Here is a 26,947-nt window from a genome sequence, read left to right on the forward strand (position 1 = left end):
AAAATGGTGCCAAACGCTTGCAATTGCTCCCCTGAAAGGTTTTGCAGTCGAAACAGTGGGCTTTTTATCACAGGAGAAGAAATCAGCCCTCAACAACTTAACCGGTGGAAAAAGATTTTTTTGAAAAAATCCCTAAGCCCCGGGGTCACAATTTCAGCAAAAATCTGACTTTTGGCAAATCACTCAAAAACGATGCCAAACGCTTGCAAATGCTCCCCTGAAAGGTTTGGCAGTCGAAACAGAGGGCTTTTTATCACAGGATAAGAAATCAGCCCTCAACAACTTAACCGGCGGAAAAAGATTTTTTTGAAAAAATCCCTAAGCTCCGGGGTCACAATTTCAGCAAAAATCTGACTTTTGGCAAATCACTCAAAAATGGTGCCAAACGCTTGCAAATGATCCCCTGAAAGGTTTTGACGTCGAAACAGAAGGCTTTTTATCACAGAAGAAGAAATCAGCCCTCAACAACTTAACCGGCGGAAAAAGATTTTTTTGAAAAAATCCCTAAGCCCCGGGGTCACAATTTCAGCAAAAATCTGACTTTTGGCAAATCACTCAAAAATGGTGCCAACCGGTTGCAAATGCTCCCCTGAAAGCTTTGGCAGTCAAAACAGAAGGCTTTTTATCACAGGAGAAGAAATCAGCCCTCAATAACTTAACTGGCGGAAAAAGATTTTTTTCAGCAAAAATCTGACTTTTGGCAAATCACTCAAAAATGGTGCCAAAGGCATGCAAATGCTCCCCTGAAAGGTTTGGCAGTCGAAACAGAGGGCTTTTTATCACAGGAGAAGAAATCAGCCCTCAACAACTTAACCGGTGGAAAAAGATTTTTTTGAAAAAATCCCTAAGCCCCGGGGTCACAATTTCAGCAAAAATCTGACTTTTGGCAAATCACTCAAAAATGGTGCCAAAGGCATGCAAATGCTCCCCTGAACGGTTTGGCAGTCGAAAAAGAGGGCTTTTTATCACAGGACAAGAAATCAGCCTTCAACAACTTAACCGGCGGACAAAGTTTTTTTGAAAAAATCCCTAAGCCCCGGGGTCACAATTTCAGCAAAAATCTGACTTTTGGCAATTCACTCAAAAATGGTGCCAACCGGTTGCAAATGCTCCCCTGAAATCTTTGGCAGTCGAAACAGAAGGCTTTTTATCACAGGAGAAGAAATCAGCCCTCAATAACTTAACTGGCGGAAAAAGATTTTTTTCAGCAAAAATCTGACTTTTGCCAATTCACTCAAAAATGGTGCCAAACGCTTGCAAATGCTCCCCTGAAAGGTTTTGCAGTAGAAACAGAAGGCTTTTTATCACAGGACAAGAAATCAGCCCTCAACAACTTAACCGTCGGACAAAGTTTTTTTGAAAAAATCCCTAAGCCCCGGGGTCACAATTTCAGCAAAAATCTGACTTTTGGCAAATCACTCAAAAACGATGCCAAACGCTTGCAAATGCTCCCCTGAAAGGTTTGGCAGTCGAAACAGAGGGCTTTTTATCACAGGATAAGAAATCAGCCCTCAACAACTTAACCGGCGGAAAAAGATTTTTTTGAAAAAATCCCTAAGCCCCGGGGTCACAATTTCAGCAAAAATCTGACTTTTGGCAAATCACTCAAAAATGGTGCCAAACGCTTGCAAATGCTCCCCTGAAAGCTTTGGCAGTCAAAACAGAAGGCTTTTTATCACAGGAGAAGAAATCAGCCCTCAATAACTTAACTGGCGGAAAAAGATTTTTTTCAGCAAAAATCTGACTTTTGGCAAATCACTCAAAAATGGTGCCAAAGGCATGCAAATGCTCCCCTGAACGGTTTGGCAGTCGAAAAAGAGGGCTTTTTATCACAGGACAAGAAATCAGCCTTCAACAACTTAACCGGCGGACAAAGTTTTTTTGAAAAAATCCCTAAGCCCCGGGGTCACAATTTCAGCAAAAATCTGACTTTTGGCAATTCACTCAAAAATGGTGCCAACCGGTTGCAAATGCTCCCCTGAAATCTTTGGCAGTCGAAACAGAAGGCTTTTTATCACAGGAGAAGAAATCAGCCCTCAATAACTTAACTGGCGGAAAAAGATTTTTTTCAGCAAAAATCTGACTTTTGCCAATTCACTCAAAAATGGTGCCAAACGCTTGCAAATGCTCCCCTGAAAGGTTTTGCAGTCGAAACAGAAGGCTTTTTATCACAGGACAAGAAATCAGCCCTCAACAACTTAACCGTCGGACAAAGTTTTTTTGAAAAAATCCCTAAGCCCCGGGGTCACAATTTCAGCAAAAATCTGACTTTTGGCAAATCACTCAAAAACGGTGCCAAACGCTTGCAAATGCTCCCCTGAAAGGTTTGGCAGTCTAAACAGTGGGCTTTTTATCACAGGAGAAGAAATCAGCCCTCAACAACTTAACCGGTGGAAAAAGATTTTTTTGAAAAAATCCCTAAGCCCCGGGGTCACAATTTCAGCAAAAATCTGACTTTTGGCAAATCACTCAAAAACGATGCCAAACGCTTGCAAATGCTCCCCTGAAAGGTTTGGCAGTCGAAACAGAGGGCTTTTTATCACAGGATAAGAAATCAGCCCTCAACAACTTAACCGGCGGAAAAAGATTTTTTTGAAAAAATCCCTAAGCTCCGGGGTCACAATTTCAGCAAAAATCTGACTTTTGGCAAATCACTCAAAAATGGTGCCAACCGGTTGCAAATGCTCCCCTGAAAGCTTTGGCAGTCAAAACAGAAGGCTTTTTATCACAGGAGAAGAAATCAGCCCTCAATAACTTAACTGGCGGAAAAAGATTTTTTTCAGCAAAAATCTGACTTTTGCCAATTCACTCAAAAATGGTGCCAAACGCTTGCAAATGCTCCCCTGAAAGGTTTGGCAGTCGAAACAGAGGGCTTTTTATCACAGGACAAGAAATCAGCCTTCAACAACTTAACCGGCGGACAAAGTTTTTTTGAAAAAATCCCTAAGCCCCGGGGTCACAATTTCAGCAAAAATCTGACTTTTGGCAATTCACTCAAAAATGGTGCCAACCGGTTGCAAATGCTCCCCTGAAATCTTTGGCAGTCGAAACAGAAGGCTTTTTATCACAGGAGAAGAAATCAGCCCTCAATAACTTAACTGGCGGAAAAAGATTTTTTTCAGCAAAAATCTGACTTTTGCCAATTCACTCAAAAATGGTGCCAAACGCTTGCAAATGCTCCCCTGAAAGGTTTTGCAGTCGAAACAGAAGGCTTTTTATCACAGGAGAAGAAATCAGCCCTCAACAACTTAACCGTCGGACAAAGTTTTTTTGAAAAAATCCCTAAGCCCCGGGGTCACAATTTCAGCAAAAATCTGACTTTTGGCAAATCACTCAAAAACGGTGCCAAACGCTTGCAAATGCTCCCCTGAAAGGTTTGGCAGTCGAAACAGAGGGCTTTTTATCACAGGAGAAGAAATCAGCCCTCAACAACTTAACCGGTGGAAAAAGATTTTTTTGAAAAAATCCCTAAGCCCCGGGGTCACAATTTCAGCAAAAATCTGACTTTTGGCAAATCACTCAAAAATGGTGCCAAACGCGTCCAAATGATCCCCTGAAAGGTTTTGCAGTCGAAACAGAAGGCTTTTTATCACAGGAGAAGAAATCAACCCTAGACAACTTAAGCGGCGGAAAAAGATTATTTTGAAAAAATCCCTAAGCCCCGGGGTCACAATTTCAGCAAAAATCTGACTTTTGGCAATTCACTCAAAAATGGTGCCAACCGGTTGCAAATGCTCCCCAGAAAGCTTTGGCAGTCGAAACAGAAAGCTTTTTATCACAGGAGAAGAAATCAGCCCTCAATAACTTAAATGGCGTAAAAAGATTTTCTTCAGCAAAAATCTGACTTTTGGCAAATCACTCAAAAATGGTGCCAAACGCATGCAAATGCTCCCCTGAAAGGTTTTGCAGTCGAAACAGAAGGCTTTTTATCACAGGAGAAGAAATCAGCCCTCAAAAACTTAACCGGCGGAAAAAGATTTTTTTGAAAAAATCCCTAAGCTCCGGGGTCACAATTTCAGCAAAAATCTGACTTTTGGCAAATCACTCAAAAATGGTGCCAAACGCTTGCAAATGATCCCCTGAAAGGTTTTGACATTGAAACAGAAGGCTTTTTATCACAGAAGAAGAAATCAGCCCTCAACAACTTAACCGGCGGAAAAAGATTTTTTTGAAAAAATCCCTAAGCCCCGGGGTCACAATTTCATCAAAAATCTGACTTTTGGCAAATCACTCAAAAATGGTGCCCACCAGTTGCAATTGCTCTCCTGAAAGCTTTGGCAGTCTAAACAGAAAGCTTTTTATCACAGGAGAAGAAATCAGCCCTCATTAACTTAACTGGCGGAAAAAGATTTTTTTCAGCAAAAATCTGACTTTTGGCAAATCACTCAAAAATGGTGCCAAACGTTTGCAAATGCTCCCCTGAAAGGTTTGGCAGTCGAAACAGAGGGCATTTTATCACAGGACAAGAAATCAGACCTCAACAACTTAACCGTCGGACAAAGTTTTTCTGAAAAAATCCTTAAGACCCGGGGTCAAAATTTCAGCAAAAATCTGACTTTTGGCAATTCACTCAAAAATGGTGCCAAACGCTTGCAAATGCTCCCATGAAAGGTTTTGCATTCGAAACAAAAGGCTTTTTATCACAGGAGAAGAAATCAGCCCTCGACAACTTAACCGGCGGAAAAAGATTTTTTTGAAAAAATCCCTAAGCCCCGGGGTCACAATTTCAGAAAAAATCTGACTTTTGGCAAATCACTAAAAAATGGTGCCAAACGCTTAAAAATGCTCCCCTGAAAGGTTTGGCAGTCGAAACAGAGGGCTTTTTATCACAGGACAAGAAATCAGCCCTCAACAACTTAACCGTCGGACAAAGTTTTTTTGAAAAAATCCCTAAGCCCCGGGGTCACAATTTCAGCAAAAATCTGACTTTTGGCAATTCACTCAAAAATGGTGCCAACCGGTTGCAAATGCTCCCCTGAAATCTTTGGCAGTCGAAACGGAAGGCTTTTTATCACAGGAGAAGAAATCAGCCCTCAATAACATAACTGGCGGAAAAAGATTTTTTTCAGCAAAAATCTGACTTTTGCCAATTCACTCAAAAATGGTGCCAAACGCTTGCAAATGCTCCCATGAAAGGTTTTGCATTCAAAACAGAAGGCTTTTTATCACAGGAGAAGAAATCAGCCCTCGACAACTTAACCGGCGGAAAAAGATTTTTTTGAAAAAATCCCTAAGCCCCGGGGTCACAATTTCAGCAAAAATCTGACTTTTGGCAAATCACTCAAAAATGGTGCCAACCGGTTGCAAATGCTCCCCTGAAAGCTTTGGCAGTCAAAACAGAAGGCTTTTTATCACAGGAGAAGAAATCAGCCCTCAATAACTTAACTGGCGGAAAAAGATTTTTTTCAGCAAAAATCTGACTTTTGGCAAATCACTCAAAAATGGTGCCAAAGGCATGCAAATGCTCCCCTGAAAGGTTTGGCAGTCGAAACAGAGGGCTTTTTATCACAGGAGAAGAAATCAGCCCTCAACAACTTAACCGGTGGAAAAAGATTTTTTTGAAAAAATCCCTAAGCCCCGGGGTCACAATTTCAGCAAAAATCTGACTTTTGGCAAATCACTCAAAAATGGTGCCAAAGGCATGCAAATGCTCCCCTGAACGGTTTGGCAGTCGAAAAAGAGGGCTTTTTATCACAGGACAAGAAATCAGCCTTCAACAACTTAACCGGCGGACAAAGTTTTTTTGAAAAAATCCCTAAGCCCCGGGGTCACAATTTCAGCAAAAATCTGACTTTTGGCAATTCACTCAAAAATGGTGCCAACCGGTTGCAAATGCTCCCCTGAAATCTTTGGCAGTCGAAACAGAAGGCTTTTTATCACAGGAGAAGAAATCAGCCCTCAATAACTTAACTGGCGGAAAAAGATTTTTTTCAGCAAAAATCTGACTTTTGCCAATTCACTCAAAAATGGTGCCAAACGCTTGCAAATGCTCCCCTGAAAGGTTTTGCAGTAGAAACAGAAGGCTTTTTATCACAGGACAAGAAATCAGCCCTCAACAACTTAACCGTCGGACAAAGTTTTTTTGAAAAAATCCCTAAGCCCCGGGGTCACAATTTCAGCAAAAATCTGACTTTTGGCAAATCACTCAAAAACGATGCCAAACGCTTGCAAATGCTCCCCTGAAAGGTTTGGCAGTCGAAACAGAGGGCTTTTTATCACAGGATAAGAAATCAGCCCTCAACAACTTAACCGGCGGAAAAAGATTTTTTTGAAAAAATCCCTAAGCCCCGGGGTCACAATTTCAGCAAAAATCTGACTTTTGGCAAATCACTCAAAAATGGTGCCAAACGCTTGCAAATGCTCCCCTGAAAGCTTTGGCAGTCAAAACAGAAGGCTTTTTATCACAGGAGAAGAAATCAGCCCTCAATAACTTAACTGGCGGAAAAAGATTTTTTTCAGCAAAAATCTGACTTTTGGCAAATCACTCAAAAATGGTGCCAAAGGCATGCAAATGCTCCCCTGAACGGTTTGGCAGTCGAAAAAGAGGGCTTTTTATCACAGGACAAGAAATCAGCCTTCAACAACTTAACCGGCGGACAAAGTTTTTTTGAAAAAATCCCTAAGCCCCGGGGTCACAATTTCAGCAAAAATCTGACTTTTGGCAATTCACTCAAAAATGGTGCCAACCGGTTGCAAATGCTCCCCTGAAATCTTTGGCAGTCGAAACAGAAGGCTTTTTATCACAGGAGAAGAAATCAGCCCTCAATAACTTAACTGGCGGAAAAAGATTTTTTTCAGCAAAAATCTGACTTTTGCCAATTCACTCAAAAATGGTGCCAAACGCTTGCAAATGCTCCCCTGAAAGGTTTTGCAGTCGAAACAGAAGGCTTTTTATCACAGGACAAGAAATCAGCCCTCAACAACTTAACCGTCGGACAAAGTTTTTTTGAAAAAATCCCTAAGCCCCGGGGTCACAATTTCAGCAAAAATCTGACTTTTGGCAAATCACTCAAAAACGGTGCCAAACGCTTGCAAATGCTCCCCTGAAAGGTTTGGCAGTCTAAACAGTGGGCTTTTTATCACAGGAGAAGAAATCAGCCCTCAACAACTTAACCGGTGGAAAAAGATTTTTTTGAAAAAATCCCTAAGCCCCGGGGTCACAATTTCAGCAAAAATCTGACTTTTGGCAAATCACTCAAAAACGATGCCAAACGCTTGCAAATGCTCCCCTGAAAGGTTTGGCAGTCGAAACAGAGGGCTTTTTATCACAGGATAAGAAATCAGCCCTCAACAACTTAACCGGCGGAAAAAGATTTTTTTGAAAAAATCCCTAAGCTCCGGGGTCACAATTTCAGCAAAAATCTGACTTTTGGCAAATCACTCAAAAATGGTGCCAACCGGTTGCAAATGCTCCCCTGAAAGCTTTGGCAGTCAAAACAGAAGGCTTTTTATCACAGGAGAAGAAATCAGCCCTCAATAACTTAACTGGCGGAAAAAGATTTTTTTCAGCAAAAATCTGACTTTTGCCAATTCACTCAAAAATGGTGCCAAACGCTTGCAAATGCTCCCCTGAAAGGTTTGGCAGTCGAAACAGAGGGCTTTTTATCACAGGACAAGAAATCAGCCTTCAACAACTTAACCGGCGGACAAAGTTTTTTTGAAAAAATCCCTAAGCCCCGGGGTCACAATTTCAGCAAAAATCTGACTTTTGGCAATTCACTCAAAAATGGTGCCAACCGGTTGCAAATGCTACCCTGAAATCTTTGGCAGTCGAAACAGAAGGCTTTTTATCACAGGAGAAGAAATCAGCCCTCAATAACTTAACTGGCGGAAAAAGATTTTTTTCAGCAAAAATCTGACTTTTGCCAATTCACTCAAAAATGGTGCCAAACGCTTGCAAATGCTCCCCTGAAAGGTTTTGCAGTCGAAACAGAAGGCTTTTTATCACAGGAGAAGAAATCAGCCCTCAACAACTTAACCGTCGGACAAAGTTTTTTTGAAAAAATCCCTAAGCCCCGGGGTCACAATTTCAGCAAAAATCTGACTTTTGGCAAATCACTCAAAAACGGTGCCAAACGCTTGCAAATGCTCCCCTGAAAGGTTTGGCAGTCGAAACAGAGGGCTTTTTATCACAGGAGAAGAAATCAGCCCTCAACAACTTAACCGGTGGAAAAAGATTTTTTTGAAAAAATCCCTAAGCCCCGGGGTCACAATTTCAGCAAAAATCTGACTTTTGGCAAATCACTCAAAAATGGTGCCAAACGCGTCCAAATGATCCCCTGAAAGGTTTTGCAGTCGAAACAGAAGGCTTTTTATCACAGGAGAAGAAATCAACCCTAGACAACTTAAGCGGCGGAAAAAGATTATTTTGAAAAAATCCCTAAGCCCCGGGGTCACAATTTCAGCAAAAATCTGACTTTTGGCAATTCACTCAAAAATGGAGCCAACCGGTTGCAAATGCTCCCCAGAAAGCTTTGGCAGTCGAAACAGAAAGCTTTTTATCACAGGAGAAGAAATCAGCCCTCAATAACTTAAATGGCGTAAAAAGATTTTCTTCAGCAAAAATCTGACTTTTGGCAAATCACTCAAAAATGGTGCCAAACGCATGCAAATGCTCCCCTGAAAGGTTTTGCAGTCGAAACAGAAGGCTTTTTATCACAGGAGAAGAAATCAGCCCTCAAAAACTTAACCGGCGGAAAAAGATTTTTTTGAAAAAATCCCTAAGCTCCGGGGTCACAATTTCAGCAAAAATCTGACTTTTGGCAAATCACTCAAAAATGGTGCCAAACGCTTGCAAATGATCCCCTGAAAGGTTTTGACGTTGAAACAGAAGGCTTTTTATCACAGAAGAAGAAATCAGCCCTCAACAACTTAACCGGCGGAAAAAGATTTTTTTGAAAAAATCCCTAAGCCCCGGGGTCACAATTTCATCAAAAATCTGACTTTTGGCAAATCACTCAAAAATGGTGCCCACCAGTTGCAATTGCTCTCCTGAAAGCTTTGGCAGTCTAAACAGAAAGCTTTTTATCACAGGAGAAGAAATCAGCCCTCATTAACTTAACTGGCGGAAAAAGATTTTTTTCAGCAAAAATCTGACTTTTGGCAAATCACTCAAAAATGGTGCCAAACGTTTGCAAATGCTCCCCTGAAAGGTTTGGCAGTCGAAACAGAGGGCATTTTATCACAGGACAAGAAATCAGACCTCAACAACTTAACCGTCGGACAAAGTTTTTCTGAAAAAATCCCTAAGACCCGGGGTCAAAATTTCAGCAAAAATCTGACTTTTGGCAATTCACTCAAAAATGGTGCCAAACGCTTGCAAATGCTCCCATGAAAGGTTTTGCATTCGAAACAAAAGGCTTTTTATCACAGGAGAAGAAATCAGCCCTCGACAACTTAACCGGCGGAAAAAGATTTTTTTGAAAAAATCCCTAAGCCCCGGGGTCACAATTTCAGAAAAAATCTGACTTTTGGCAAATCACTAAAAAATGGTGCCAAACGCTTAAAAATGCTCCCCTGAAAGGTTTGGCAGTCGAAACAGAGGGCTTTTTATCACAGGACAAGAAATCAGCCCTCAACAACTTAACCGTCGGACAAAGTTTTTTTGAAAAAATCCCTAAGCCCCGGGGTCACAATTTCAGCAAAAATCTGACTTTTGGCAATTCACTCAAAAATGGTGCCAACCGGTTGCAAATGCTCCCCTGAAATCTTTGGCAGTCGAAACGGAAGGCTTTTTATCACAGGAGAAGAAATCAGCCCTCAATAACATAACTGGCGGAAAAAGATTTTTTTCAGCAAAAATCTGACTTTTGCCAATTCACTCAAAAATGGTGCCAAACGCTTGCAAATGCTCCCATGAAAGGTTTTGCATTCAAAACAGAAGGCTTTTTATCACAGGAGAAGAAATCAGCCCTCGACAACTTAACCGGCGGAAAAAGATTTTTTTGAAAAAATCCCTTAGCCCCGGGGTCACAATTTCAGCAAAAATCTGACTTTTGGCAAATCACTAAAAAATGGTGCCAAACGCTTAAAAATGCTCCCCTGAAAGGTTTGGCAGTCGAAACAGAGGGCTTTTTATCACAGGACAAGAAATCAGCCCTCAACAACTTAACCGTCGGACAAAGTTTTTCTGAAAAAATCCCTAAGCCCCGGGGTCACAATTTCAGCAAAAATCTGACTTTTGGCAATTCACTCAAAAATGGTGCCAACCGGTTGCAAATGCTCCCCTGAAAGCTTTGGCAGTCAAAACAGAAGGCTTTTTATCACAGGAGAAGAAATCAGCCCTCAATAACTTAACTGGCGGAAAAAGATTTTTTTCAGCAAAAATCTGACTTTTGGCAAATCACTCAAAAATGGTGCCAAAGGCATGCAAATGCTCCCCTGAACGGTTTGGCAGTCGAAAAAGAGGGCTTTTTATCACAGGACAAGAAATCAGCCTTCAAAAACTTAACCGGCGGACAAAGTTTTTTTGAAAAAATCCCTAAGCCCCGGGGTCACAATTTCAGCAAAAATCTGACTTTTGGCAATTCACTCAAAAATGGTGCCAACCGGTTGCAAATGCTCCCCTGAAATCTTTGGCAGTCGAAACAGAAGGCTTTTTATCACAGGAGAAGAAATCAGCCCTCATTAACTTAACTGGCGGAAAAAGATTTTTTTCAGCAAAAATCTGACTTTTGGCAAATCACTCAAAAATGGTGCCAAACGTGTGCAAATGCTCCCCTGAAAGGTTTGGCAGTCGAAACAGAGGGCATTTTATCACAGGACAAGAAATCAGACCTCAACAACTTAACCGTCGGACAAAGTTTTTCTGAAAAAATCCCTAAGACCCGGGGTCAAAATTTCAGCAAAAATCTGACTTTTGGCAATTCACTCAAAAATGGTGCCAAACGCTTGCAAATGCTCCCATGAAAGGTTTTGCATTCGAAACAAAAGGCTTTTTATCACAGGAGAAGAAATCAGCCCTCGACAACTTAACCGGCGGAAAAAGATTTTTTTGAAAAAATCCCTAAGCCCCGGGGTCACAATTTCAGAAAAAATCTGACTTTTGGCAAATCACTAAAAAATGGTGCCAAACGCTTAAAAATGCTCCCCTGAAAGGTTTGGCAGTCGAAACAGAGGGCTTTTTATCACAGGACAAGAAATCAGCCCTCAACAACTTAACCGTCGGACAAAGTTTTTTTGAAAAAATCCCTAAGCCCCGGGGTCACAATTTCAGCAAAAATCTGACTTTTGGCAATTCACTCAAAAATGGTGCCAACCGGTTGCAAATGCTCCCCTGAAATCTTTGGCAGTCGAAACGGAAGGCTTTTTATCACAGGAGAAGAAATCAGCCCTCAATAACATAACTGGCGGAAAAAGATTTTTTTCAGCAAAAATCTGACTTTTGCCAATTCACTCAAAAATGGTGCCAAACGCTTGCAAATGCTCCCATGAAAGGTTTTGCATTCAAAACAGAAGGCTTTTTATCACAGGAGAAGAAATCAGCCCTCGACAACTTAACCGGCGGAAAAAGATTTTTTTGAAAAAATCCCTAAGCCCCGGGGTCACAATTTCAGCAAAAATCTGACTTTTGGCAAATCACTAAAAAATGGTGCCAAACGCTTAAAAATGCTCCCCTGAAAGGTTTGGCAGTCGAAACAGAGGGCTTTTTATCACAGGACAAGAAATCAGCCCTCAACAACTTAACCGTCGGACAAAGTTTTTCTGAAAAAATCCCTAAGCCCCGGGGTCACAATTTCAGCAAAAATCTGACTTTTGGCAATTCACTCAAAAATGGTGCCAACCGGTTGCAAATGCTCCCCTGAAAGCTTTGGCAGTCAAAACAGAAGGCTTTTTATCACAGGAGAAGAAATCAGCCCTCAATAACTTAACTGGCGGAAAAAGATTTTTTTCAGCAAAAATCTGACTTTTGGCAAATCACTCAAAAATGGTGCCAAAGGCATGCAAATGCTCCCCTGAACGGTTTGGCAGTCGAAAAAGAGGGCTTTTTATCACAGGACAAGAAATCAGCCTTCAAAAACTTAACCGGCGGACAAAGTTTTTTTGAAAAAATCGCTAAGCCCCGGGGTCACAATTTCAGCAAAAATCTGACTTTTGGCAATTCACTCAAAAATGGTGCCAACCGGTTGCAAATGCTCCCCTGAAATCTTTGGCAGTCGAAACAGAAGGCTTTTTATCACAGGAGAAGAAATCAGCCCTCAATAACTTAACTGGCGGAAAAAGATTTTTTTCAGCAAAAATCTGACTTTTGCCAATTCACTCAAAAATGGTGCCAAACGCTTGCAAATGCTCCCCTGAAAGGTTTTGCAGTCGAAACAGAAGGCTTTTTATCACAGGACAAGAAATCAGCCCTCAACAACTTAACCGTCGGACAAAGTTTTTTTGAAAAAATCCCTAAGCCCCGGGGTCACAATTTCAGCAAAAATCTGACTTTTGGCAAATCACTCAAAAACGGTCCCAAACGCTTGCAAATGCTCCCCTGAAAGGTTTGGCAGTCGAAACAGAGGGCTTTTTATCACAGGAGAAGAAATCAGCCCTCAACAACTTAACCGGTGGAAAAAGATTTTTTTGAAAAAATCCCTAAGCCCCGGGGTCACAATTTCAGCAAAAATCTGACTTTTGGCAAATCACTCAAAAATGGTGCCAAACGCTTGCAAATGATCCCCTGAAAGGTTTTGACGTTGAAACAGAAGGCTTTTTATCACAGAAGAAGAAATCAGCCCTCAACAACTTAACCGGCGGAAAAAGATTTTTTTGAAAAAATCCCTAAGCCCCGGGGTCACAATTTCATCAAAAATCTGACTTTTGGCAAATCACTCAAAAATGGTGCCAACCGGTTGCAAATGCTCTCCTGAAAGCTTTGGCAGTCGAAACAGAAAGCTTTTTATCACAGGAGAAGAAATCAGCCCTCATTAACTTAACTGGCGGAAAAAGATTTTTTTCAGCAAAAATCTGACTTTTGGCAAATCACTCAAAAATGGTGCCAAACGTTTGCAAATGCTCCCCTGAAAGGTTTGGCAGTCGAAACAGAGGGCATTTTATCACAGGACAAGAAATCAGACCTCAACAACTTAACCGTCGGACAAAGTTTTTCTGAAAAAATCCCTAAGACCCGGGGTCAAAATTTCAGCAAAAATCTGACTTTTGGCAATTCACTCAAAAATGGTGCCAACCGGTTGCAAATGCTCCCCTGAAATCTTTGGCAGTCGAAACAGAAGGCTTTTTATCACAGGAGAAGAAATCAGCCCTCAATAACATAACTGGCGGAAAAAGATTTTTTTCAGCAAAAATCTGACTTTTGCCAATTCACTCAAAAATGGTGCCAAACGCTTGCAAATGCTCCCATGAAAGGTTTTGCATTCGAAACAAAAGGCTTTTTATCACAGGAGAAGAAATCAGCCCTCGACAACTTAACCGGCGGAAAAAGATTTTTTTGAAAAAATCCCTAAGCCCCGGGGTCACAATTTCAGCAAAAATCTGACTTTTGGCAAATCACTAAAAAATGGTGCCAAACGCTTAAAAATGCTCCCCTGAAAGGTTTGGCAGTCGAAACAGAGGGCTTTTTATCACAGGACAAGAAATCAGCCCTCAACAACTTAACCGTCGGACAAAGTTTTTTTGAAAAAATCCCTAAGCCCCGGGGTCACAATTTCAGAAAAAATCTGACTTTTGGCAATTCACTCAAAAATGGTGCCAACCGGTTGCAAATGCTCCCCTGAAATCTTTGGCAGTCGAAACGGAAGGCTTTTTATCACAGGAGAAGAAATCAGCCCTCAATAACATAACTGGCGGAAAAAGATTTTTTTCAGCAAAAATCTGACTTTTGCCAATTCACTCAAAAATGGTGCCAAACGCTTGCAAATGCTCCCATGAAAGGTTTTGCATTCAAAACAGAAGGCTTTTTATCACAGGAGAAGAAATCAGCCCTCGACAACTTAACCGGCGGAAAAAGATTTTTTTGAAAAAATCCCTTAGCCCCGGGGTCACAATTTCAGCAAAAATCTGACTTTTGGCAAATCACTAAAAAATGGTGCCAAACGCGTCCAAATGATCCCCTGAAAGGTTTTGCAGTCGAAACAGAAGGCTTTTTATCACAGGAGAAGAAATCAACCCTCAACAACTTAAGCGGCGGAAAAAGATTTTTTTGAAAAAATCCCTAAGCCCCGGGGTCACAATTTCAGCAAAAATCTGACTTTTGGCAATTCACTCAAAAATGGTGCCAACCGGTTGCAAATGCTCCCCAGAAAGCTTTGGCAGTCGAAACATAAAGCTTTTTATCACAGGAGAAGAAATCAGCCCTCAATAACTTAAATGGCGTAAAAAGATTTTTTTCAGCAAAAATCTGACTTTTGGCAAATCACTCAAAAATGGTGCCAAACGCATGCAAATGCTCCCCTGAAAGGTTTTGCAGTCGAAACAGAAGACTTTTTATCACAGGAGAAGAAATCAGCCCTCAAAAACTTAACCGGCGGAAAAAGATTTTTTTGAAAAAATCCCTAAGCTCCGGGGTCACAATTTCAGCAAAAATCTGACTTTTGGCAAATCACTCAAAAATGGTGCCAAACGCTTGCAAATGTTCCCCTGAAAGGTTTTGCAGTCGAAACAGAAGGCTTTTTATCACAGAAGAAGAAATCAGCCCTCAACAACTTAACCGGCGGAAAAAGATTTTTTTGAAAAAATCCCTAAGCCCCGGGGTCACAATTTCATCAAAAATCTGACTTTTGGCAAATCACTCAAAAATGGTGCCAACCGGTTGCAAATGCTCCCCTGAAATCTTTGGCAGTCGAAACGGAAGGCTTTTTATCACAGGAGAAGAAATCAGCCCTCAATAACATAACTGGCGGAAAAAGATTTTTTTCAGCAAAAATCTGACTTTTGCCAATTCACTCAAAAATGGTGCCAAACGCTTGCAAATGCTCCCATGAAAGGTTTTGCATTCAAAACAGAAGGCTTTTTATCACAGGAGAAGAAATCAGCCCTCGACAACTTAACCGGCGGAAAAAGATTTTTTTGAAAAAATCCCTTAGCCCCGGGGTCACAATTTCAGCAAAAATCTGACTTTTGGCAAATCACTCAAAAATGGTGCCAAACGCGTCCAAATGATCCCCTGAAAGGTTTTGCAGTCGAAACAGAAGGCTTTTTATCACAGGAGAAGAAATCAACCCTCAACAACTTAAGCGGCGGAAAAAGATTTTTTTGAAAAAATCCCTAAGCCCCGGGGTCACAATTTCAGCAAAAATCTGACTTTTGGCAATTCACTCAAAAATGGTGCCAACCGGTTGCAAATGCTCCCCAGAAAGCTTTGGCAGTCGAAACAGAAAGCTTTTTATCACAGGAGAAGAAATCAGCCCTCAATAACTTAAATGGCGTAAAAAGATTTTTTTCAGCAAAAATCTGACTTTTGGCAAATCACTCAAAAATGGTGCCAAACGCATGCAAATGCTCCCCTGAAAGCTTTTGCAGTCGAAACAGAAGACTTTTTATCACAGGAGAAGAAATCAGCCCTCAAAAACTTAACCGGCGGAAAAAGATTTTTTTGAAAAAATCCCTAAGCTCCGGGGTCACAATTTCAGCAAAAATCTGACTTTTGGCAAATCACTCAAAAATGGTGCCAAACGCTTGCAAATGTTCCCCTGAAAGGTTTTGCAGTCGAAACAGAAGGCTTTTTATCACAGAAGAAGAAATCAGCCCTCAACAACTTAACCGGCGGAAAAAGATTTTTTTGAAAAAATCCCTAAGCCCCGGGGTCACAATTTCATCAAAAATCTGACTTTTGGCAAATCACTCAAAAATGGTGCCAACCGGTTGCAAATGCTCTCCTGAAAGCTTTGGCAGTCGAAACAGAAAGCTTTTTATCACAGGAGAAGAAATCAGCCCTCATTAACTTAACTGGCGGAAAAAGATTTTTTTCAGCAAAAATCTGACTTTTGGCAAATCACTCAAAAATGGTGCCAAACGTTTGCAAATGCTCCCCTGAAAGGTTTGGCAGTCGAAACAGAGGGCTTTTTATCACAGGACAAGAAATCAGACCTCAACAACTTAACCGTCGGACAAAGTTTTTCTGAAAAAATCCCTAAGACCCGGGGTCAAAATTTCAGCAAAAATCTGACTTTTGGCAATTCACTCAAAAATGGTGCCAACCGGTTGCAAATGCTCCCCTGAAAGCTTTGGCAGTCAAAACAGAAGGCTTTTTATCACAGGACAAGAAATCAGCCTTCAACAACTTAACCGGCGGACAAAGTTTTTTTGAAAAAATCCCTAAGCCCCGGGGTCAAAATTTCAGCAAAAATCTGACTTTTGGCAATTCACTCAAAAATGGTGCCAACCGGTTGCAAATGCTCCCCTGAAATCTTTGGCAGTCGAAACAGAAGGCTTTTTATCACAGGAGAAGAAATCAGCCCTCAATAACATAACTGGCGGAAAAAGATTTTTTTCAGCAAAAATCTGACTTTTGCCAATTCACTCAAAAATGGTGCCAAACGCTTGCAAATGCTCCCATGAAAGGTTTTGCATTCGAAACAAAAGGCTTTTTATCACAGGAGAAGAAATCAGCCCTCGACAACTTAACCGGCGGAAAAAGATTTTTTTGAAAAAATCCCTAAGCCCCGGGGTCACAATTTCAGCAAAAATCTGACTTTTGGCAAATCACTCAAAAATGGTGCCAAATGCTTAAAAATGCTCCCCTGAAAGGTTTGGCAGTCGAAACAGAGGGCTTTTTATCACAGGACAAGAAATCAGCCTTCAACAACTTAACCGGTGGAAAAAGATTTTTTTGAAAAAATCCCTAAGCCCCGGGGTCAGAATTTCAGCAAAAATCTGACTTTTGGCAAATCACTCAAAAATGGTGCCAAAGGCATGCAAATGCTCCCCTGAACGGTTTGGCAGTCGAAAAAGAGGGCTTTTTATCACAGGACAAGTAATCAGCCTTCAACAACTTAACCGGCGGACAAAGTTTTTTTGAAAAAATCCCTAAGCCCCGGGGTCACAATTTCAGCAAAAATCTGACTTTTGGCAATTCACTCAAAAATGGTGCCAACCGGTTGCAAATGCTCCCCTGAAATCTTTGGCAGTCGAAACAGAAGGCTTTTTATCACAGGAGAAGAAATCAGCCCTCAATAACTTAACTGGCGGAAAAAGATTTTTTTCAGCAAAAATCTGACTTTTGCCAATTCACTCAAAAATGGTGCCAAACGCTTGCAAATGCTCCCCTGAAAGGTTTTGCAGTCGAAACAGAAGGCTTTTTATCACAGGACAAGAAATCAGCCCTCAACAACTTAACCGTCGGACAAAGTTTTTTTGAAAAAATCCCTAAGCCCCGGGGTCACAATTTCAGCAAAAATCTGACTTTTGGCAAATCACTCAAAAACGGTGCCAAACGCTTGCAAACGCTCCCCTGAAAGGTTTGGCAGTCGAAACAGAGGGCTTTTTATCACAGGAGAAGAAATCAGCCCTCAACAACTTAACCGGTGGAAAAAGATTTTTTTGAAAAAATCCCTAAGCCCCGGGGTCAGAATTTCAGCAAAAATCTGACTTTTGGCAAATCACTCAAAAATGGTGCCAAACGGTTGCAAATGCTCCCCGGAGAGGTTTGGCGGTCGAAAGAGATGGCTTTATATCACAGTGCAAGAAATCAGCCCTCGACAACTTAACCGGCAGAAAAAGATTTTTTTGAAAAAATCCCTAAGCCCCGGGGTCACAATTTCAGCAAAAATCTGACGTTCTGGAATTCACCCAAAAATGGTACCAAATGGTTGCAAATGCTCCCCTGAGATGTTTGGCAATAGAAACAGAAGCCTTTTTATCACATGAAAAGAAATCAGCCCTCGACAACTTAACCGGCAGAAAAATATTTTTTTGTAAAAATCCCTAAGCCCCGGGGTCACAATTTCATAAAAAATCTGACTTTCGGCAATTCACTCAAAAATGGTGCCAAACAGTTCCAAATGCTCCCCTGAGAGGTTTGGCGGTCGAAACAGATGGCTTGATATCACAGAGCAGGAAATCAGCCATGGACAACTTAACCGGCAAAAAAATATTTTTTTCAAAATACCCCTAAGCCCCGGGGTCACAATTTCATCAAAAATCTTACTTTTGGCAAATCACTCAAAAATGGTGCCAACCGGTTGCAAATGCTCTCCTGAAAGCTTTGGCAGTCGAAACAGAAAGCTTTTTATCACAGGAGAAGAAATCAGCCCTCATTAACTTAACTGGCGGAAAAAGATTTTTTTCAGCAAAAATCTGACTTTTGGCAAATCACTCAAAAATGGTGCCAAACGTTTGCAAATGCTCCCCTGAAAGGTTTGGCAGTCGAAACAGAGGGCATTTTATCACAGGACAAGAAATCAGACCTCAACAACTTAACCGTCGGACAAAGTTTTTCTGAAAAAATCCCTAAGACCCGGGGTCAAAATTTCAGCAAAAATCTGACTTTTGGCAATTCACTCAAAAATGGTGCCAACCGGTTGCAAATGCTCCCCTGACAGCTTTGGCAGTCAAAACAGAAGGCTTTTTATCACAGAACAAGAAATCAGCCTTCAACAACTTAACCGGCGGACAAAGTTTTTTTGAAAAAATCCCTAAGCCCCGGGGTCAAAATTTCAGCAAAAATCTGACTTTTGGCAATTCACTCAAAAATGGTGCCAACCGGTTGCAAATGCTCCCCTGAAATCTTTGGCAGTCGAAACAGAAGGCTTTTTATCACAGGAGAAGAAATCAGCCCTCAATAACATAACTGGCGGAAAAAGATTTTTTTCAGCAAAAATCTGACTTTTGCCAATTCACTCAAAAATGGTGCCAAACGCTTGCAAATGCTCCCATGAAAGGTTTTGCATTCGAAACAAAAGGCTTTTTATCACAGGAGAAGAAATCAGCCCTCGACAACTTAACCGGCGGAAAAAGATTTTTTTGAAAAAATCCCTAAGCCCCGGGGTCACAATTTCAGCAAAAATCTGACTTTTGGCAAATCACTAAAAAATGGTGCCAAACGCTTAAAAATGCTCCCCTGAAAGGTTTGGCAGTCGAAACAGAGGGCTTTTTATCACAGGACAAGAAATCAGCCCTCAACAACTTAACCGTCGGACAAAGTTTTTTTGAAAAAATCCCTAAGCCCCGGGGTCACAATTTCAGCAAAAATCTGACTTTTGGCAATTCACTCAAAAATGGTGCCAACCGGTTGCAAATGCTCCCCTGAAATCTTTGGCAGTCGAAACAGAAGGCTTTTTATCACAGGAGAAGAAATCAGCCCTCAATAACTTAACTGGCGGAAAAAGATTTTTTTCAGCAAAAATCTGACTTTTGCCAATTCACTCAAAAATGGTGCCAAACGCTTGCAAATGCTCCCCTGAAAGGTTTTGCAGTCGAAACAGAAGGCTTTTTATCACAGGACAAGAAATCAGCCCTCAACAACTTAACCGTCGGACAAAGTTTTTTTGAAAAAATCCCTAAGCCCCGGGGTCACAATTTCAGCAAAAATCTGACTTTTGGCAAATCACTCAAAAACGGTGCCAAACGCTTGCAAATGCTCCCCTGAAAGGTTTTGCAGTCGAAACAGAAGGCTTTTTATCACAGGACAAGAAATCAGCCCTCAACAACTTAACTGTCGGACAAAGTTTTTCTGAAAAAATCCCTAAGCCCCGGGGTCACAATTTCAGCAAAAATCTGACTTTTGGCAAATCACTCAAAAATGGTGCCAAACGTTTGCAAATGCTCCCCTGAAAGGTTTTGCATTCGAAACAAAAGGCTTTTTATCACGGGAGAAGAAATCAGCCCTCGACAACTTAACCGGCGGAAAAAGATTTTTTTGAAAAAATCCCTAAGCCCCGGGGTCACAATTTCAGCAAAAATCTGACTTTTGGCAAATCACTCAAAAATGGTGCCAAACGCGTCCAAATGATCCCCTGAAAGGTTTTGCAGTCGAAACAGAAGGCTTTTTATCACAGGAGAAGAAATCAACCCTCAACAACTTAAGCGGCGGAAAAAGATTTTTTTGAAAAAATCCCTAAGCCCCGGGGTCACAATTTCAGCAAAAATCTGACTTTTGGCAATTCACTCAAAAATGGTGCCAACCGGTTGCAAATGCTCCCCAGAAAGCTTTGGCAGTCGAAACAGAAAGCTTTTTATCACAGGAGAAGAAATCAGCCCTCAATAACTTAAATGGCGTAAAAAGATTTTTTTCAGCAAAAATCTGACTTTTGGCAAATCACTCAAAAATGGTGCCAAACGCATGCAAATGCTCCCCTGAAAGGTTTTGCAGTCGAAACAGAAGACTTTTTATCACAGGAGAAGAAATCAGCCCTCAAAAACTTAACCGGCGGAAAAAGATTTTTTTGAAAAAATCCCTAAGCTCCGGGGTCACAATTTCAGCAAAAATCTGACTTTTGGCAAATCACTCAAAAATGGTGCCAAACGCTTGCAAATGTTCCCCTGAAAGGTTTTGCAGTCGAAACAGAAGGCTTTTTATCACAGAAGAAGAAATCAGCCCTCAACAACTTAACCGGCGGAAAAAGATTTTTTTGAAAAAATCCCTAAGCCCCGGGGTCACAATTTCATCAAAAATCTGACTTTTGGCAAATCACTCAAAAATGGTGCCAACCGGTTGCAAATGCTCTCCTGAAAGCTTTGGCAGTCGAAACAGAAAGCTTTTTATCACAGGAGAAGAAATCAGCCCTCATTAACTTAACTGGCGGAAAAAGATTTTTTTCAGCAAAAATCTGACTTTTGGCAAATCACTCAAAAATGGTGCCAAACGTTTGCAAATGCTCCCCTGAAAGGTTTGGCAGTCGAAACAGAGGGCTTTTTATCACAGGACAAGAAATCAGACCTCAACAACTTAACCGTCGGACAAAGTTTTTCTGAAAAAATCCCTAAGACCCGGGGTCAAAATTTCAGCAAAAATCTGACTTTTGGCAATTCACTCAAAAATGGTGCCAACCGGTTGCAAATGCTCCCCTGAAAGCTTTGGCAGTCAAAACAGAAGGCTTTTTATCACAGGACAAGAAATCAGCCTTCAACAACTTAACCGGCGGACAAAGTTTTTTTGAAAAAATCCCTAAGCCCCGGGGTCAAAATTTCAGCAAAAATCTGACTTTTGGCAATTCACTCAAAAATGGTGCCAACCGGTTGCAAATGCTCCCCTGAAATCTTTGGCAGTCGAAACAGAAGGCTTTTTATCACAGGAGAAGAAATCAGCCCTCAATAACATAACTGGCGGAAAAAGATTTTTTTCAGCAAAAATCTGACTTTTGCCAATTCACTCAAAAATGGTGCCAAACGCTTGCAAATGCTCCCATGAAAGGTTTTGCATTCGAAACAAAAGGCTTTTTATCACAGGAGAAGAAATCAGCCCTCGACAACTTAACCGGCGGAAAAAGATTTTTTTGAAAAAATCCCTAAGCCCCGGGGTCACAATTTCAGCAAAAATCTGACTTTTGGCAAATCACTCAAAAATGGTGCCAAACGCTTAAAAATGCTCCCCTGAAAGGTTTGGCAGTCGAAACAGAGGGCTTTTTATCACAGGACAAGAAATCAGCCTTCAACAACTTAACCGGTGGAAAAAGATTTTTTTGAAAAAATCCCTAAGCCCCGGGGTCAGAATTTCAGCAAAAATCTGACTTTTGGCAAATCACTCAAAAATGGTGCCAAAGGCATGCAAATGCTCCCCTGAACGGTTTGGCAGTCGAAAAAGAGGGCTTTTTATCACAGGACAAGAAATCAGCCTTCAACAACTTAACCGGCGGACAAAGTTTTTTTGAAAAAATCCCTAAGCCCCGGGGTCACAATTTCAGCAAAAATCTGACTTTTGGCAATTCACTCAAAAATGGTGCCAACCGGTTGCAAATGCTCCCCTGAAATCTTTGGCAGTCGAAACAGAAGGCTTTTTATCACAGGAGAAGAAATCAGCCCTCAATAACTTAACTGGCGGAAAAAGATTTTTTTCAGCAAAAATCTGACTTTTGCCAATTCACTCAAAAATGGTGCCAAACGCTTGCAAATGCTCCCCTGAAAGGTTTTGCAGTCGAAACAGAAGGCTTTTTATCACAGGACAAGAAATCAGCCCTCAACAACTTAACCGTCGGACAAAGTTTTTTTGAAAAAATCCCTAAGCCCCGGGGTCACAATTTCAGCAAAAATCTGACTTTTGGCAAATCACTCAAAAACGGTGCCAAACGCTTGCAAACGCTCCCCTGAAAGGTTTGGCAGTCGAAACAGAGGGCTTTTTATCACAGGAGAAGAAATCAGCCCTCAACAACTTAACCGGTGGAAAAAGATTTTTTTGAAAAAATCCCTAAGCCCCGGGGTCAGAATTTCAGCAAAAATCTGACTTTTGGCAAATCACTCAAAAATGGTGCCAAACGCGTCCAAATGATCCCCTGAAAGGTTTTGCAGTCGAAACAGAAGGCTTTTTATCACAGGAGAAGAAATCAACCCTCAACAACTTAAGCGGCGGAAAAAGATTTTTTTGAAAAAATCCCTAAGTCCCGGGGTCACAATTTCAGCAAAAATCTGACTTTTGGCAATTCACTCAAAAATGGTGCCAACCGGTTGCAAATGCTCCCCAGAAAGCTTTGGCAGTCGAAACAGAAAGCTTTTTATCACAGGAGAAGAAATCAGCCCTCAATAACTTAACTGGCGTAAAAAGATTTTTTTCAGCAAAAATCTGACTTTTGGCAAATCACTCAAAAATGGTGCCAAACGCATGCAAATGCTCCCCTGAAAGGTTTTGCAGTCGAAACAGAAGGCTTTTTATCACAGGAGAAGAAATCAGCCCTCAAAAACTTAACCGGCGGAAAAAGATTTTTTTGAAAAAATCCCTAAGCTCCGGGGTCACAATTTCAGCAAAAATCTGACTTTTGGCAAATCACTCAAAAATGGTGCCAAACGCTTGCAAATGATCCCCTGAAAGGTTTTGACGTCGAAACAGAAGGCTTTTTATCACAGAAGAAGAAATCAGCCCTCAACAACTTAACCGGCGGAAAAAGATTTTTTTGAAAAAATCCCTAAGCCCCGGGGTCACAATTTCATCAAAAATCTGACTTTTGGCAAATCACTCAAAAATGGTGCCAACCGGTTGCAAATGCTCTCCTGAAAGCTTTGGCAGTCGAAACAGAAAGCTTTTTATCACAGGAGAAGAAATCAGCCCTCATTAACTTAACTGGCGGAAAAAGATTTTTTTCAGCAAAAATCTGACTTTTGGCAAATCACTCAAAAATGGTGCCAAACGTTTGCAAATGCTCCCCTGAAAGGTTTGGCAGTCGAAACAGAGGGCTTTTTATCACAGGACAAGAAATCAGACCTTAACAACTTAACCATCGGACAAAGTTTTTCTGAAAAAATCCCTAAGACCCGGGGTCAAAATTTCAGCAAAAATCTGACTTTTGGCAATTCACTCAAAAATGGTGCCAACCGGTTGCAAATGCTCCCCTGAAAGCTTTGGCAGTCAAAACAGAAGGCTTTTTATCACAGGACAAGAAATCAGCCTTCAACAACTTAACCGGCGGACAAAGTTTTTTTGAAAAAATCCCTAAGCCCCGGGGTCAAAATTTCAGCAAAAATCTGACTTTTGGCAATTCACTCAAAAATGGTGCCAACCGGTTGCAAATGCTCCCCTGAAATCTTTGGCAGTCGAAACAGAAGGCTTTTTATCACAGGAGAAGAAATCAGCCCTCAATAACATAACTGGCGGAAAAAGATTTTTTTCAGCAAAAATCTGACTTTTGCCAATTCACTCAAAAATGGTGCCAAACGCTTGCAAATGCTCCCATGAAAGGTTTTGCATTCGAAACAAAAGGCTTTTTATCACAGGAGAAGAAATCAGCCCTCGACAACTTAACCGGCGGAAAAAGATTTTTTTGAAAAAATCCCTAAGCCCCGGGGTCACAATTTCAGCAAAAATCTGACTTTTGGCAAATCACTAAAAAATGGTGCCAAACGCTTAAAAATGCTCCCCTGAAAGGTTTGGCAGTCGAAACAGAGGGCTTTTTATCACAGGACAAGAAATCAGCCCTCAACAACTTAACCGTCGGACAAAGTTTTTCTGAAAAAATCCCTAAGCCCCGGGGTCACAATTTCAGCAAAAATCTGACTTTTGCCAATTCACTCAAAAATGGTGCCAAACGCTTGCAAATGCTCCCCTGAAAGGTTTTGCAGTCGAAACAGAAGGCTTTTTATCACAGGACAAGAAATCAGCCCTCAACAACTTAACCGTCGGACAAAGTTTTTTTGAAAAAATCCCTAAGCCCCGGGGTCACAATTTCAGCAAAAATCTGACTTTTGGCAAATCACTCAAAAACGGTGCCAAACGCTTGCAAACGCTCCCCTGAAAGGTTTGGCAGTCGAAACAGAGGGCTTTTTATCACAGGAGAAGAAATCAGCCCTCAACAACTTAACCGGTGGAAAAAGATTTTTTTGAAAAAATCCCTAAGCCCCGGGGTCAGAATTTCAGCAAAAATCTGACTTTTGGCAAATCACTCAAAAATGGTGCCAAACGCGTCCAAATGATCCCCTGAAAGGTTTTGCAGTCGAAACAGAAGGCTTTTTATCACAGGAGAAGAAATCAACCCTCAACAACTTAAGCGGCGGAAAAAGATTTTTTTGAAAAAATCCCTAAGTCCCGGGGTCACAATTTCAGCAAAAATCTGACTTTTGGCAATTCACTCAAAAATGGTGCCAACCGGTTGCAAATGCTCCCCAGAAAGCTTTGGCAGTCGAAACAGAAAGCTTTTTATCACAGGAGAAGAAATCAGCCCTCAATAACTTAACTGGCGTAAAAAGATTTTTTTCAGCAAAAATCTGACTTTTGGCAAATCACTCAAAAATGGTGCCAAACGCATGCAAATGCTCCCCTGAAAGGTTTTGCAGTCGAAACAGAAGGCTTTTTATCACAGGAGAAGAAATCAGCCCTCAAAAACTTAACCGGCGGAAAAAGATTTTTTTGAAAAAATCCCTAAGCTCCGGGGTCACAATTTCAGCAAAAATCTGACTTTTGGCAAATCACTCAAAAATGGTGCCAAACGCTTGCAAATGATCCCCTGAAAGGTTTTGACGTCGAAACAGAAGGCTTTTTATCACAGAAGAAGAAATCAGCCCTCAACAACTTAACCGGCGGAAAAAGATTTTTTTGAAAAAATCCCTAAGCCCCGGGGTCACAATTTCATCAAAAATCTGACTTTTGGCAAATCACTCAAAAATGGTGCCAACCGGTTGCAAATGCTCTCCTGAAAGCTTTGGCAGTCGAAACAGAAAGCTTTTTATCACAGGAGAAGAAATCAGCCCTCATTAACTTAACTGGCGGAAAAAGATTTTTTTCAGCAAAAATCTGACTTTTGGCAAATCACTCAAAAATGGTGCCAAACGTTTGCAAATGCTCCCCTGAAAGGTTTGGCAGTCGAAACAGAGGGCTTTTTATCACAGGACAAGAAATCAGACCTTAACAACTTAACCATCGGACAAAGTTTTTCTGAAAAAATCCCTAAGACCCGGGGTCAAAATTTCAGCAAAAATCTGACTTTTGGCAATTCACTCAAAAATGGTGCCAACCGGTTGCAAATGCTCCCCTGAAAGCTTTGGCAGTCAAAACAGAAGGCTTTTTATCACAGGACAAGAAATCAGCCTTCAACAACTTAACCGGCGGACAAAGTTTTTTTGAAAAAATCCCTAAGCCCCGGGGTCAAAATTTCAGCAAAAATCTGACTTTTGGCAATTCACTCAAAAATGGTGCCAACCGGTTGCAAATGCTCCCCTGAAATCTTTGGCAGTCGAAACAGAAGGCTTTTTATCACAGGAGAAGAAATCAGCCCTCAATAACATAACTGGCGGAAAAAGATTTTTTTCAGCAAAAATCTGACTTTTGCCAATTCACTCAAAAATGGTGCCAAACGCTTGCAAATGCTCCCATGAAAGGTTTTGCATTCGAAACAAAAGGCTTTTTATCACAGGAGAAGAAATCAGCCCTCGACAACTTAACCGGCGGAAAAAGATTTTTTTGAAAAAATCCCTAAGCCCCGGGGTCACAATTTCAGCAAAAATCTGACTTTTGGCAAATCACTAAAAAATGGTGCCAAACGCTTAAAAATGCTCCCCTGAAAGGTTTGGCAGTCGAAACAGAGGGCTTTTTATCACAGGACAAGAAATCAGCCCTCAACAACTTAACCGTCGGACAAAGTTTTTCTGAAAAAATCCCTAAGCCCCGGGGTCACAATTTCAGCAAAAATCTGACTTTTGGCAATTCACTCAAAAATGGTGCCAACCGGTTGCAAATGCTCCCCTGAAAGCTTTGGCAGTCAAAACAGAAGGCTTTTTATCACAGGAGAAGAAATCAGCCCTCAATAACTTAACTGGCGGAAAAAGATTTTTTTCAGCAAAAATCTGACTTTTGGCAAATCACTCAAAAATGGTGCCAAAGGCATGCAAATGCTCCCCTGAAAGGTTTTGCAGTCGAAACAGAAGGCTTTTTATCACAGGAGAAGAAATCAGCCCTCAAAAACTTAACCGGAGGAAAAAGATTTTTTTGAAAAAATCCTTAAGCTCCGGGGTCACAATTTCAGCAAAAATCTGACTTTTGGCAAATCACTCAAAAATGGTGCCAAACGCTTGCAAATGATCCCCTGAAAGGTTTTGACGTCGAAACAGAAGGCTTTTTATCACAGGAGAAGAAATCAGCCCTCAACAACTTATCCGGCGGAAAAAGATTTTTTTAAAAAAATCCCTAAGCCCCGGGGTCACAATTTCATCAAAAATCTGACTTTTGGCAAATCACTCAAAAATGGTGCCAACCGGTTGCAAATGCTCTCCTGAAAGCTTTGGCAGTCGAAACAGAAAGCTTTTTATCACAGGAGAAGAAATCAGCCCTCATTAACTTAACTGGCGGAAAAAGATTTTTTTCAGCAAAAATCTGACTTTTGGCAAATCACTCAAAAATGGTGCCAAACGTTTGCAAATGCTCCCCTGAAAG

This window comes from Podarcis filfolensis (assembly GCF_964270895.1).
Source record: "Podarcis filfolensis genome assembly, chromosome: 9".
Classification (NCBI taxonomy): Eukaryota; Metazoa; Chordata; class Lepidosauria; order Squamata; family Lacertidae; genus Podarcis; species Podarcis filfolensis.